Here is a 12,854-nt window from a genome sequence, read left to right as displayed (position 1 = left end):
TTAAATAAACCTTATTCTTTTATTTGTTAAAAATCCATCCCTGGTCTGTGTGACTTCTTATAGGGAATGGTTGGTGGCAGCTTAGTTAACGTGTGGCAGATCCCAGTAGGTCTGGGTCTGTCACATTGATTGGTGTCCAGCGTGTGGGATACGACTGGTCCAGTTGTCCAGTGGTACAGCAAAGCCTTGGCAAGTGTGCCCAGAGCAAGGGGGGTCTAGTCAGGGACAATCTGAGGCGCGTAGGTAATCTTCTAGGTGTACCTCACGGGGGGGTGCGCTAGTGGAAGAACGTGCCAACTGGGGACTAGATTAGGGAGCTCTGAGGCAGCCTGTTTTGGCGGGAAAAATCTGAGGCAAAACTGTGAAATAGCAGTGAGCTAGCTTGTCTGCTGAGAGGCCTAGCCGAGGGGGGTAGACTCTAGCTCGCAACTGTTGCAAGTTAGTGCTGAAGGACAGCAGCAATCTATAGAGAAAGCTGGTTCTGAGGCAAAAGAGAAGGAAAAAAAAGTGGTCGCTTTATTTTGAGGCTTGACTTTTGAAAGCAGCCTGTTCTGGGGGGGGGATTATGCCCTTGACTCGAAGCCAAATGTCAGAAATGGGTGAAGTGAAAGACCCCCAGGTTGACCAAGGTTCTGAGGATGAATTTGGCTCAGTGCAGGGTGACAGCACGGGAGAACAGAACCCAGAACTCAGAAAAATACTCCTAGCCCAACAGCATGAACTGAGGGTGAGGGAAATGGAGGAAAGATTAGAGAGAGAAAGAAGGGAAGAAAGGGAAAGGCAATTTGAAATGGAGCAAAGGGAAAGAGAGAAACAGAGGCAATTTGAATTGGAATTGCAGAGAGAGAAAATGGCGTTTCAATTAAGGAAATTGGAACTGATGAATCAGAACAATAATAACAATAGGGATTCTGAGGGGGGCCAGTTGTCTAAAGCTGACCTGAAGAAATTCCCTGTGTACCACAAGGGAGATTGTCCTGAGGTGTTCTTTTCCCTAGTGGAAAGAGCGTTTGTGGACTTCTCAGTAAGGGAAACTGAGAAGATGATCATCATGCGATCTTTAATCAGTGGCAGCCTTGCTGAAGTTTATTCAGAGATGCCACAGGAACTGATGAAAGATTTTGCAGAGTTTAAAAAACTGGTGTTTGCAAGACATGGGATAAATGCGGAACAGCTGAGGCAAAGATTCAGGTCAATCACCAAGAAACCAGAGCAGACTTTTACCCAAGTGGGGGCCCAGTTGGTGAGGCTGCTAGAGAAACGGCTATCTCAGGAGGGGACAGAGACCTTTCAGCAGCTCAAAGATTTGATAGCGCTGGAACAGTTCTATTCAGTCCTGCATGGGGAACTGAAATTCCAGGTGAGGGAAAGGAAACCGAAATCTGTGGCAGAAGCAGCCGAGATCGCAGATTTTATTTCCCAAATAAGAAAGCCCTTGGGTGAGGGGAAATCTGTAGGTAAACCCAAAGAAACCTACAGCAAGTACTCTCAGGGACCAGGGAAAAGCCAGCAAGGGGGAGGGGCCCATGGTGAAGGGAAGCCCTCAGACATGAAACCAAGACCTCAGATTTTGGAGGGAAAACCAAAACAAGATGAGAAAGACTCAAAATATAGCAGAAAATGTTATTTCTGTCAGGGAAAGGGCCATCTAATCTCAGAGTGTGAGAAATTAAAGCAGCTAAAAGGAATTGTGCCTCAGGATTCGAGTGGAACCAAGCCAAAAGCTGTGTTCTGTGTCCAGAAAGAGCAAGGCTCATTGTCACTGAGGGAGCCTGTTGCCATGGCTACTCAATCTGGAACAAGTACATCTGCTGATCAGGCTGAGGAAAATGGTCCTCTTGTGGAGGTCAAACGATGCTTGCTCGTGAGAACAGATTCTCAGTTGTTTGAAACAGCAGGGGTGGACGTAGGAATACTTGACCATCAGTATCGGGGGCTGCGGGACACTTGTTCCCAGGTGACCCTGTGCCATCCAGATATTATTCCTAGGGAATATGTAATCCCAAATGAGAGCATGAAGGTGGCAGGGATTGAGGGGCAGGTGATCTCACTGCCAGTAGCAGAGGTACCTGTGAACTTTCAAGGCTGGAGGGGAGTTTGGCGGCTAGCAATTTCATCGACTCTGCCAGCAGCCGTGCTCGTGGGAAATGACCTGGCTGAACATGTGAAACGGGTGCTGGTGATTACACGTTCACAAGCCACCACGGGGACAGTTCAGGGGGGTAATGATGAGCCAGAGACGGAAGCAGGTGGGGGGAGTTCAGAAGCTGTGGTGGAAACCTTAACCACAGACAGCAGATTTGGACAAGAGCAAAAGGCAGACGCCACTCTCCACAAGTGTTTTGAACAGGTGACAGACGCCCAGCTAACACCTGAAACCCCAGTGAGATTTCTAGAGAAAAAGGGGATTTTGTATAGAGAGACCCTGAGGAATATCTCAAAGGGGGAGATGGGATCCGAAGTCAGCTAGTGGTACCTGAAAAGTATCGCCCCATGATCTTACAAAGGGGGCACTCTGACATGTTTGCTGCGCACTTAGGGGTGAACAAAACACAGCAGAGAATCACACAGAATTTTTACTGGCCTGACATAGGGAAGCAGATCAGGGAGTTCTGTAAACAATGTGATGTGTGTCAAAGGCAGGGGAATAGCCGCGACAGGACCAAAGCAAAGTTGTGCCCTTTGCCTGTGATTGACACTCCGTTCAAATGCATAGGGGTGGATATTGTGGGACCTTTGCCCAAGGCCACAAAGAGGGGGAACAGGTTCATTCTCACCATTGTGGACCATGCCACGAGGTACCCTGAAGCCATTCCCTTGACTGACATTGAAACTAACACAGTGGCAGATGCCTTGGTGGGGTATATGTCCAGGATGGGATTTGCCTCAGAAATAATCACAGATTTGGGTGCATCGTTCACATCGAAGCTCATGAAACGCTTATGGCAAATCTGTGGAATTAAGCACAAGGAAACCACTGCCTATCACCCTGAAAGTAATGGGTTAACTGAGAAGTTCAATGGGACTCTAATGCGCATGATTAGGGCTTACTTGGCAGAGAATCCAAACAATTGGGACCAGAAACTGCAATCCCTTTTGTTTGCTTATCGATCAGTGCCACAAGCCAGTACCGGGTTCAGTCCATTTGAACTTTTATTTGGGAGAAGGGTGAAAGGGCCCCTTGATTTGATCAAACAAAATTGGGAGCAGATCACCCAGGATGACCCACAAGACGTTGTGACATACATAGACACCTTGAGGAATGACCTAAAGAGAAACCTAGAGCTAGCAGCAGAGACCCCGCAAGCTCAAAAGGTCAGAAAGAAAGCTTGGGATGACCAGAGAGCCAGTGAGAGGCACTTTGACCCAGGGGAGGAAGTGCTTTGGCCTAGGCTCTGCAAAGAGAACAAACTGCAGCTGGGTAGCCCAGAAATAAAATACTTGGGTCACATAGTAGGGGGAGGAGTGATAAAACCCCTCGAGGCCAAGATAGAAGCTGTTCGTGATTGGCCCAGACCCAACACCAAGAAAAAAGTCAAATCATTTCTTGGGTTGGTGGGCTACTACAGAAAGTTCATCCCGAGGTTTAGCGAGATTGCGGCTCCGCTGACCGATCTGACGAGGAAGAAGGCTGATGACCGCATCCCGTGGACCAGCGACTGTGAGGAGGCGTTCCAGAGGTTGAAGCAGGCGCTCATCAACTATCCAGTGCTGCGTGCTCCAGACTTCGACCGGGAGTTCATCATCTACACCGATGCGTCTAACAGCGGGGTAGGAGCAGTTCTGTGCCAGGAGGATGAGAATGGTGACCAGCATCCAGTGTCCTACCTGAGTAGGAAACTCCAGAAAGGTGAGAGACATTTGGCAACCGTGGAGAAGGAGTGTCTGGCCATAGTCTACGCGATCCAGAAGGCCAAGCCTTACATCTGGGGAAGACATTTTGTTCTGTGCACTGACCATTCACCACTGCAATGGTTAAGGACAGTGAAAACCCACAATAGCAAACTTATGAGGTGGGCTTTAAACTTGCAAGACTATGACTTTGAAGTGAAGGTGGTCAGAGGGTCAGTGAACTGTGTTGCTGACGCCTTGTCAAGAAGACCTGAAGAATGAAGACGGCGAAAGAAACATGGACTATGTATATATATATTGATGACAAAGAGTTAAATGTACCTGTTTTTGTTGAACTTGGTTTGTATGAATAAAGGTAACTTGATGTAATGTATATGGTAAATGTTTAAATGCCTAATTGATATGGTTAACTTAGAATGTAAGTATAAGTAAGTATGATATTGTATGTATAAATGTTTTTGTATGTTTTGGATTCAGGTTGTTTTTTTGGGAAAAAGCACGTTAGCTTTCCCCCTACAAAACAACTTATAAAGAGGGGAGGTGTTACATACAGCACTGATGTTACCTGTCTGTCATGGGTTTGGAGGGAAAGTTCCATCCTATGGGGAGTGGAAGGCGGGACATCAGGAGGAGGGGCTGTACTGTATAAATATGTGAAGCCTGTGTGGTGAAGTTCAGAAGAGGAGAAGTAGACGAAGCAGCAGCTGGGAAGAAGAAGCTGGTGTGGGAGTCTGTGTGTCAGACAGGGTACTACTGTGTGTCAGTCAGTACCAACCTGATAGGTTCAGGTGTCTGTATGGTTAGCCAGAACTGATAGGTTCAGGGTCTGTGCTTCAAGTTAAGTGTTCTGTGTGAACCAAACTGTGTGCATGTATGAATGAGACTAAGCCACGTTACTATATCTTATTCACCTGATCATTTTATTTTCCCTGTGTGTTGTTTTAAATAAACCTTATTCTTTTATTTGTTAAAAATCCATCCCTGGTCTGTGTGACTTCTTATAGGGAATGGTTGGTGGCAGCTTAGTTAACGTGTGGCAGATCCCAGTAGGTCTGGGTCTGTCACACTAACTAACCCCTTTACCTCCACTATGCGACTACCAGGAGGCGAGTTATATAAACCATCGTTATGGGATGTTATAGTTGACAAGGAAAAAGAGTTTAAAAGGGAAATTGAGAGTTGTGTAGAAACAACTGTTAAAACTGAGTTGAATTTGTTCATTACTGTATTCAATAAACCTGTTGAGCTAGCCGCTGGACTCCTGAAAGATGACTGGAGAAAGAAAGGGGGTCTGAGGGGAAATGAAGAGGACTGAAAACCCAACCAGATCTCTGTACTTCTACTGCAAAGCAAAAAGGAATTTTACCGGAAATTCAAAACTCTACATCAAGTAATAAGAAAGAAAGAAAGAAAGAAAGAAAGAAAGAAAGAAAGAAAGAAAGAAAGAAAGAAAGAAAGAAAGAAAGAAAGAAAGAAAGAAAGAAAGAAAGAAAGAAAGAAAGAGAAAGAAAGAAAGAGAAAGAAAGAAAGAAAGAAAGAATGTATGTGAATACTTTAGATCATAGACCTGAATGTAAAACAATGTCAAGGTGCTTCTGAACTATTATTTAATGAACAATAGTAAGGGTAAGGCTTTGTTATTCTATCCTCTGTCTATAAAATTGGTTCTAATCAGTGCTCTGGTGCTAAATTCATATAGTGTACTGTACCTTCCTTATCATGCTGATTGTATTATACCCCCCTCTTACTTACCTCCAGTACTGGGACTGTGTATGTTTCTGGAATTATATAAACTCCCACCCAATGAACCAGCAAGTGTACATTCAAAAGCACACACATTTATTTCTGCCATGTATAATTTCTGAAAGAAAAACAGTGTGCAGTCTAGATGAGATGTGAATCAACAGTATTTTAAAAACAAACAGAAAACTATGTTTTAGTAACAGTTTCATTTTTCTTTCAGAGCTTTAAAAAATCAAAATAAACTGCAATCCATAGTTCATATTCACAAAGTTATGAGATGCCACATCAACCTCCTAAGTTGTTTACATTACAGTATATTTTTCTAATGAAAATTAACTCCCCATAAGAATAGGAATACAACCACATCTAATTCTGATGGGAAAGTTCTTTAACCTGAACAGGAAGGAAATCCCTAGAGCTCAATAAACATTCCATACAGTTCTGAAACAATTGCCGATAGGCTTTCATGAAAAGAGAATAAGTGGAATAAAGATTAGTTAAGCTATCCTGTAGAATTGGAAAGCAAGAATATTTCCTTTCATAAGCTGTAAAGGAAAACTAAACAAAACACAATACTGTGGGAAATTGTTAGTGTCAGCATGTAACCAAAGATCTGAAGATATTTTGCTGCTTGTTGTTATGCACCATCAACTTGATTCCAGCATATGACAATGCCTATGAATCAAAGATCTCCAAAAGGTCCTATGCTCATGTCTCACAAACTGAGGGCATTTATTGAGGGTGATGCTACTCAGCGAGGCAAATGCAAATCCACTCACATTTATTCACTGTGAAGTCACACCAGAGATTTCAGAGTTCCCTGTGTCTTTCCACATTAACTGGCTACAGAGAGAGAGAGAGAGAGCCTTGTTTACACCTTTTTGCAGTAGCTCAGCAGGTAGCACAGGTAATAGGGAACTGCCTAACAAGCTGTAAATCAAGGCTTGTAAACTTTACTGTAAGCTATTCAAAAAAGGAATAGCATTGCCCTGATCTCTTTTAAAAAAAGAGGGAGTGAGGGACAAAGAAAAATAAACTTGCTGATGAATGTTGCTCATGCTGTTCCCAGAGTACGTGCTGGCTTCCTCTCCTCTGCCTATGGAGAAAGGAAAGGGTCAAGGGGAATGTTTGAAAAAAAGGGTCAAGGGGAATGTTGAAAAAAAGGGTCAAGGGGAATGTTTGTGTGTGTGTGTGTGTGTGTGTGTGTGTGTTGCCAGTCCCAACTGTTAAAGCAGGACTATTTGTTTAAATCCCAGTGAAATGAGAAGTGAGCACGAGGTCTGCTTACAAGGAGAAGTTTATGAGTAATTTACAGCCACTTAAGCATACCCAGTAAGTTGGAAGGGATGACAATACAGCCTCCAGATCACTGCAGGAAATTCAAAGAACCATTGGGCAAATCTAATAGCCTTTATCCATTTTTAAAAGTGAGAAGAGGAAATTGCCTATCAGCACTTGTTTGCAGCTTGTTATGGCAGCACCTCCTGCAAGTAGCCATGCTTCCTGCAAGTCTGGACAACTACAGCAGAAGCTGCCTTAGCAAGCTGCAGACAAGCGCTAACTGGCAATTTCCTCTTCCCTCTCTGCTGATGTCTAAAATGGTCCCAGGGAACCTGACTTCCCAGGTGTGAATTTACAGTGCATTGGTGCACTTTTTCCCCACAGTTTAATCACACTCTTACATTCCCATGACATATCCAAAGGAGGGAGGTGCACTTTCTATGGACAATGTGCAAAAATGGATCAGATTGGGATTATTTATTTGATTTTGAAGCAACAAGAGGGTGTACCAAAGAGCTTCTGGCCAGCTCCAGGGCACAGTAATACACTTACAGATCCTTTGTGTTCCACTTGGCATTTGTGGGGTTTAAAAGTTTTAAAAAGAGCTGAGCAATTTGAATTGAGAAAGAGGAAACAGAAAGTATCTACAGGATTGGTAAATCTCTAGTCCTTCTTTGTTTTCAGAATCCAGATTGCATTTTGCACTCTGTTTGTAATATAAGTTTTTCTTGTAAGATCCTGAGCATCACTGTGTCTGCATGTCATGGGTTCAGCTGAAGGTCCGGAACCTGAGGGGTTAACTACAGCTGAGGAGAATGCTAAGCGATTAGAAGCACAGACAGCTGAATCACCACCAGATTCTCCTCCCCCAGTAGCCAGGGTAAGGGCTAGACTTTGGCAAAGACTTATGACGCAAAGGTCAGAGGATCACCTGAATGCTGCCCACAGAAACATCAGGTCAGCTAGCCCTGAGTATTGACAGGATGAAAGGCTTCCAGCAGTTCAATGACTGTTTTACTATATAATCAGCTCTCAGATGGCTGGGAAGCTCATGGAAGCAACACGTCAAATCTCTGGTTCACATCCACACTCCTGACTACCTTGAACTTTGTTCTCTGGACCCTTTACTTTGGACTCTGACACTGGACTACGTTGTGTGATTTGGCTTTGAACCCTGACCTCGGATTACGGTTTGTGATTTGGCTTTGGCATTTTGGTATCGGCTCTGCATCCTCTGAACTTCTGATACTGGATTGGCCTATTGGACTTTGCTGTTGAAACCCCCAGGAACATGACACTGCACAGGAAATGAATGCTATTGTCCAATCGTTAGTACCATTTTTTCCTACAAAGCATACAGATTTTTCTTCTACTGCTAACACACTAATGCTAGTTTGTTAAGGAACCTTAATTTGTGACAGCTAAAAAAAGGCACGAACATCTTTCTGTTAAATTGTTGAAATGCTATATCATATCATTTAAAATTACTGAATATGGCAATGAAGAAAACAATGAGAAAGCATAATAGTTTTGTCTGACATTTCACAGTTAAAATTATGAATTCACAATTTTTTGTTGAAAAATTTAATAAATTAGGGATAACAAATGTTTAATGAATTCTTTCTGAGCATTGGATTGAAGGGCAATAATAATAATAACAATCTTAGAAATGCAGAGCTGGAAAGGACCCCATGGACCATTGAGTCCAGTCTCAGTCAAGGAGGCACAGTGGGGAATCGAACTCCCAACCTCTGGCTCTGCAGCCAGAAGCCTAAACCATTCTAGTATGTGACATGGGACCTTGACTGCTGGTGACAAGGTGCGTGTGTGCATGAAAATTTGAAGAGTTATAACTAAAAAAGAACAGAGAGAAAGCTCTTATAGTTCTTTGGCTATGGAGAAACAAACACGTCATTTCCTAGAAGGTTGCACATAGAGAAATCCTTTGAACACAGATTACCCTCAGGTTTACAACTTCTGGTTATAAATTTAAATATTGGGCTGCTGAGCCATCTCTAAGGATTAAATGATTTAGGAGTCAGCTACATTGTTGGCAAAACCCAAGGTAGCTGAATTTTTCATCTTTGAGTCCTCGTGGCAATAGTGGGGAGACCAAACAGAGGCTTATCTGTTCTTAAGGTCCTTGGATCCACTACAGTCTGAATCAGGAACAGAATGTAGAATGGAGGGCCTTGAAAACCACCCTTTCCTTACAAATCTTGGCAGAATTTTAAACCAGTTACACGTGGCCTCTAACAGAGTCTCTTAATATTCATTTGGGTTAGTCAGTGATACCTGAACGGCTCTTTTCTCCAATGAGCATCACTTCACATTTGGGCCAGATTTCCTGCTAGTTTTAGATTGGTTAATTCAAAGTTACTTTCCTAACTGAGTGGTGACATGGCAATCAGGCATGGGCGTGTTACTATAGTTCCATGGGTACGAATCCTTTTAATCTAATCTAGGGGTGGACCACTTTGGTGGGTCTAGGAGACCATTTCAATCTTCTCAGGACCTGCAGTGGACTATATCACCACTGGCAAAATTGGGCAGGAACCAGAACCTCTCCCTGTTTAAAGCATGCATTTTGTTGCTTTCACTTGGGATTTGCTATCCAAATTCAAGGGCAAACTGCTACAAACAATTTAAAGCAATCATTAGCATGTTTTAAATGGGTTTTCCTTTCCCATTGATGATGATGAATCTGGTCCCAAAATCTGGTAGATAAAGGTAAAGGTTCCCCTTGACATTTAATCTAGTCATGTCCGACTCTAGGGTGCGGTGCTCATTCCCGTTTCCAAACCATAGAGCCAGCATTTGTCTGAAGACAGTTTCTGTGGTCATGTGGCCACTGCAACTAGACATGGAACGCCGGTACCTATTTATCTACTTGCATTTTTACATGTTTTCAAACTGCTAGGTTAGCAGGAGCTGGGACAAGTAATGGGAGCTCACTCCGCCATGTGGATTCGATCTTACGACTGCTGGTTTTCTGACCTTGCAGTACAGAGGCTTCTGCGGTTTAACCTGCAGCACCACCATGTCCCTTGATAAAAATCTGGTAGTAAACCACTAAAATGCATTCTTTATTTCTTCCAGATTGCAGATGGAATTCAACAGTGTAAGTGAGGGTGGGGGGGCTGGGCATGCTCAGAAAGAACTGTGGAAGGCAACAGGACTTCCTTGACTGCATACAGACTAGCTGCATTGGCCTTCTGCATTTTTCTAGCGCCTAACTGATGTTTCAGCAGCTTTTCATGTTGCTTTTTCAGGAACCATCATAGATTCCTAAGCCAAAGCATCAGAGTCATGCCAGTGAAAAGTACCAGACACAGTATGCATGTATCACTGGTGTACTGAACTCAATGATGGTGACATTATTTTGATAGCTGAGGCAAAAAAAATGTCCCAGGTGTCTCCATCTGGATCTGAAAAAAACAAAAATCACAATATGAATGAATTACATAACTATCAGTTTGCCTGTTCATGACACTCAAATAGTTTCACTTTGTCTAATTGTGCCTACCCAATAAGGGCCTGCCCAATTAATTTCACTCCTACATGGTATGCTCTTTCAGCCAATTTGCTATTTGAATCCATGTAATCCACCAATGTTTTTACTATTTAAAAAGCAAGCACACACAGCCAGCATCTTTTCATTATCCAGTATGGCAGCCACTGCTCCATCACCAAAAAGGAGAACATGGAGGACAATTAATGCCAAAAGGGAGGACATTCTTCAGGAAAAAAGGGGCATTTCCCTGTTAAATTCACATATACTGGTTTCAGGTACTGTATGCAAAATATCCGTATCATTACGCAGTATTGCTATAATTTAAGTGGAAATACACTACTGGTCACCCTACAGCATGGAACTATAAGTGAACACACCATGGGACATTGCATTGAAATATGAGATATCTCTTGAGCACTGCCTGGATGCTGTACTGGGTAGATGAAGGATAATAGACTGAAGCTGAATGCGAACAAGACAGAAATATTGCAGGTGGGGCCCCCTAGTGTCTGTTGTTTGGGTGCCTCCCTTCCTTTTGGTGGGGTTTCTCTTACTGTGAAGGATTAGGTGCGCAGATTGGGTGTACTTTGGGACCCAGCGCTATCAATGAAATCCCAGATAGCATCTGTGGTCCGCACTGCCTACTTCCCTTACAAATCTTGGCAGAATTTTAAAACAGTTACACGTGGCCTCTGACACAAATCGCTCGTGCTGCGTCCCGACCTTGACACTGGGTCGCTCACCATGCTGGTTCATGCACTGCTGGTCTCGAGATTAGACTACTGCAATGCTGTCTAGGTGGGGCTGCCTTTGGTGGTGTCATGGAGGTTTCAGCAGGTCCAGAACTCATCTGCCAGATTGCTAAGTGGGGTGAGGAGACATCAACAGATTTTCCCCGCCCTGCACTGGCTACCTGTTTGTTTCCGTGCCAGCTTCAAGGTAATGGTGTTAACATACAAGCCCTAAACGGTTTGAGACCTCTTGATCTGGCAGAACACCTCCTTCCAACCAGGTCTGCCTGTCCTGTGAGACAGTGGTCCCCAACCTTTTCGACACCAGGAGCCAGTTTAGTTGAAGACCATTCTCCCAAGGACCTGCTCCATGCCTGTGAGCTGTCACAAACAGCCCGTCCTCTCCTCTGTAAGGAGTGCACACCTCAGTCAGGCAGAAGGTGGCAGGTTGGCCCCCAGAGAGCCTCGCTTGGAGGGCAGACCAGCAGTCCACCCGCTCACCTGGCTGTTAGCTATCCCGCAGGCACAAACTCTGCACTGGCCACCACCACTGCCGCCTCTGCCTCCCCTCAGCCTGGGCAGGAGTTTCTGGGGACCCAACCATACCAGGCAGGTTTTGCCTTCTCCGGTGACAGGTGCAAACTTCCCTCCCTCCCTCCTGGAGCAACTCCATCCTGCTGCCCTCCCCCCTCCGGGGACCGGGGCCCCCCTGCCCCTTCTTTCCGGGTTGGACCAGCAGGCAGGGAAGACCCAGACAAAGGAGGCAGCTTACCTCGGCAGCTCTCTTCATTGCTCGGCACCTGCTTTTGCTGAGGACCACTTCGCAAAGGGAAGTGCTGCCTCCAACTCACAGCGTGCTCTAAACTTCCTGCTCACCACTCATCTGTCCCGGCAACCTGGTCCTTCCAAGGCCACAGATCCAGACTGGCCTGCGGCCCCGGTCGCTGGGGACCCCAGGCTGGGTGGTTGAGGGTTCTCTATTTTGAGGGAGGCTTGGAAATCAATGACGAGAAACTGGGCCTTCTTGGCGGTAGCTCTGCAATTGTGGAATGCTCTCCTGCCTGAAACTCGCCTGGTGCCCTCACTGGGAACCTTCCAGCGATTGTTAAAAACATTCTTATTCAGGCAGGCCCTCCCAGACTCTACTTTATCTTAAAAGTTATTGTTCAACCCCACCATCTTTTTCCTTTTTTCCTTTTAGTGTTTACAGATATTTTGTTTAATATTGTATCAATTGATACTTTGTCCTGTTATTGTATTGTCTTGTTTTATATTTTGTTCTATTACACTATGGAAACCACCAAGAGTGGCCCGGTGGTATAGAAATCAAATCAAATCCAGTCCAGTCAGTTAACCAATCAATCAATCAATCGCAATATTAAAAGATGAAGAAAACACATAATGGACATGGTATAAGAAATTCCACTTATTCTCCACAGCAAGCATTTTCTAAAACCTGAATAACTTAAGTTCCTACCCTTCCTGCAATCTGTGAACAATATCTACATAAATGCAGGGCAACAGAGGTTCCCGACATGTTTCATTTATATATTTCCAGTCCCGAGACTGTACTCCACCCTGCTTCCTTGGTTGCATCACTCCTTCTCACACAGGAATAAGCTTCCTGTTTCTGCAAAAAAGGGACTTTTTTTCTTGTCATGGCAACACTGCAGCCGACTGGTACGACAGCAGCCACTTGCACCAATATGCTGGTCCCAAACATCAGGACAAGA

The sequence above is a fragment of the Pogona vitticeps genome, chromosome 2 (genome assembly GCF_051106095.1).
Source record: "Pogona vitticeps strain Pit_001003342236 chromosome 2, PviZW2.1, whole genome shotgun sequence".
Lineage (NCBI taxonomy): Eukaryota > Metazoa > Chordata > Lepidosauria > Squamata > Agamidae > Pogona > Pogona vitticeps.
The sequence above is the reverse complement of the archived record's forward strand: the minus strand, read 5'-3'. Positions refer to the sequence as shown.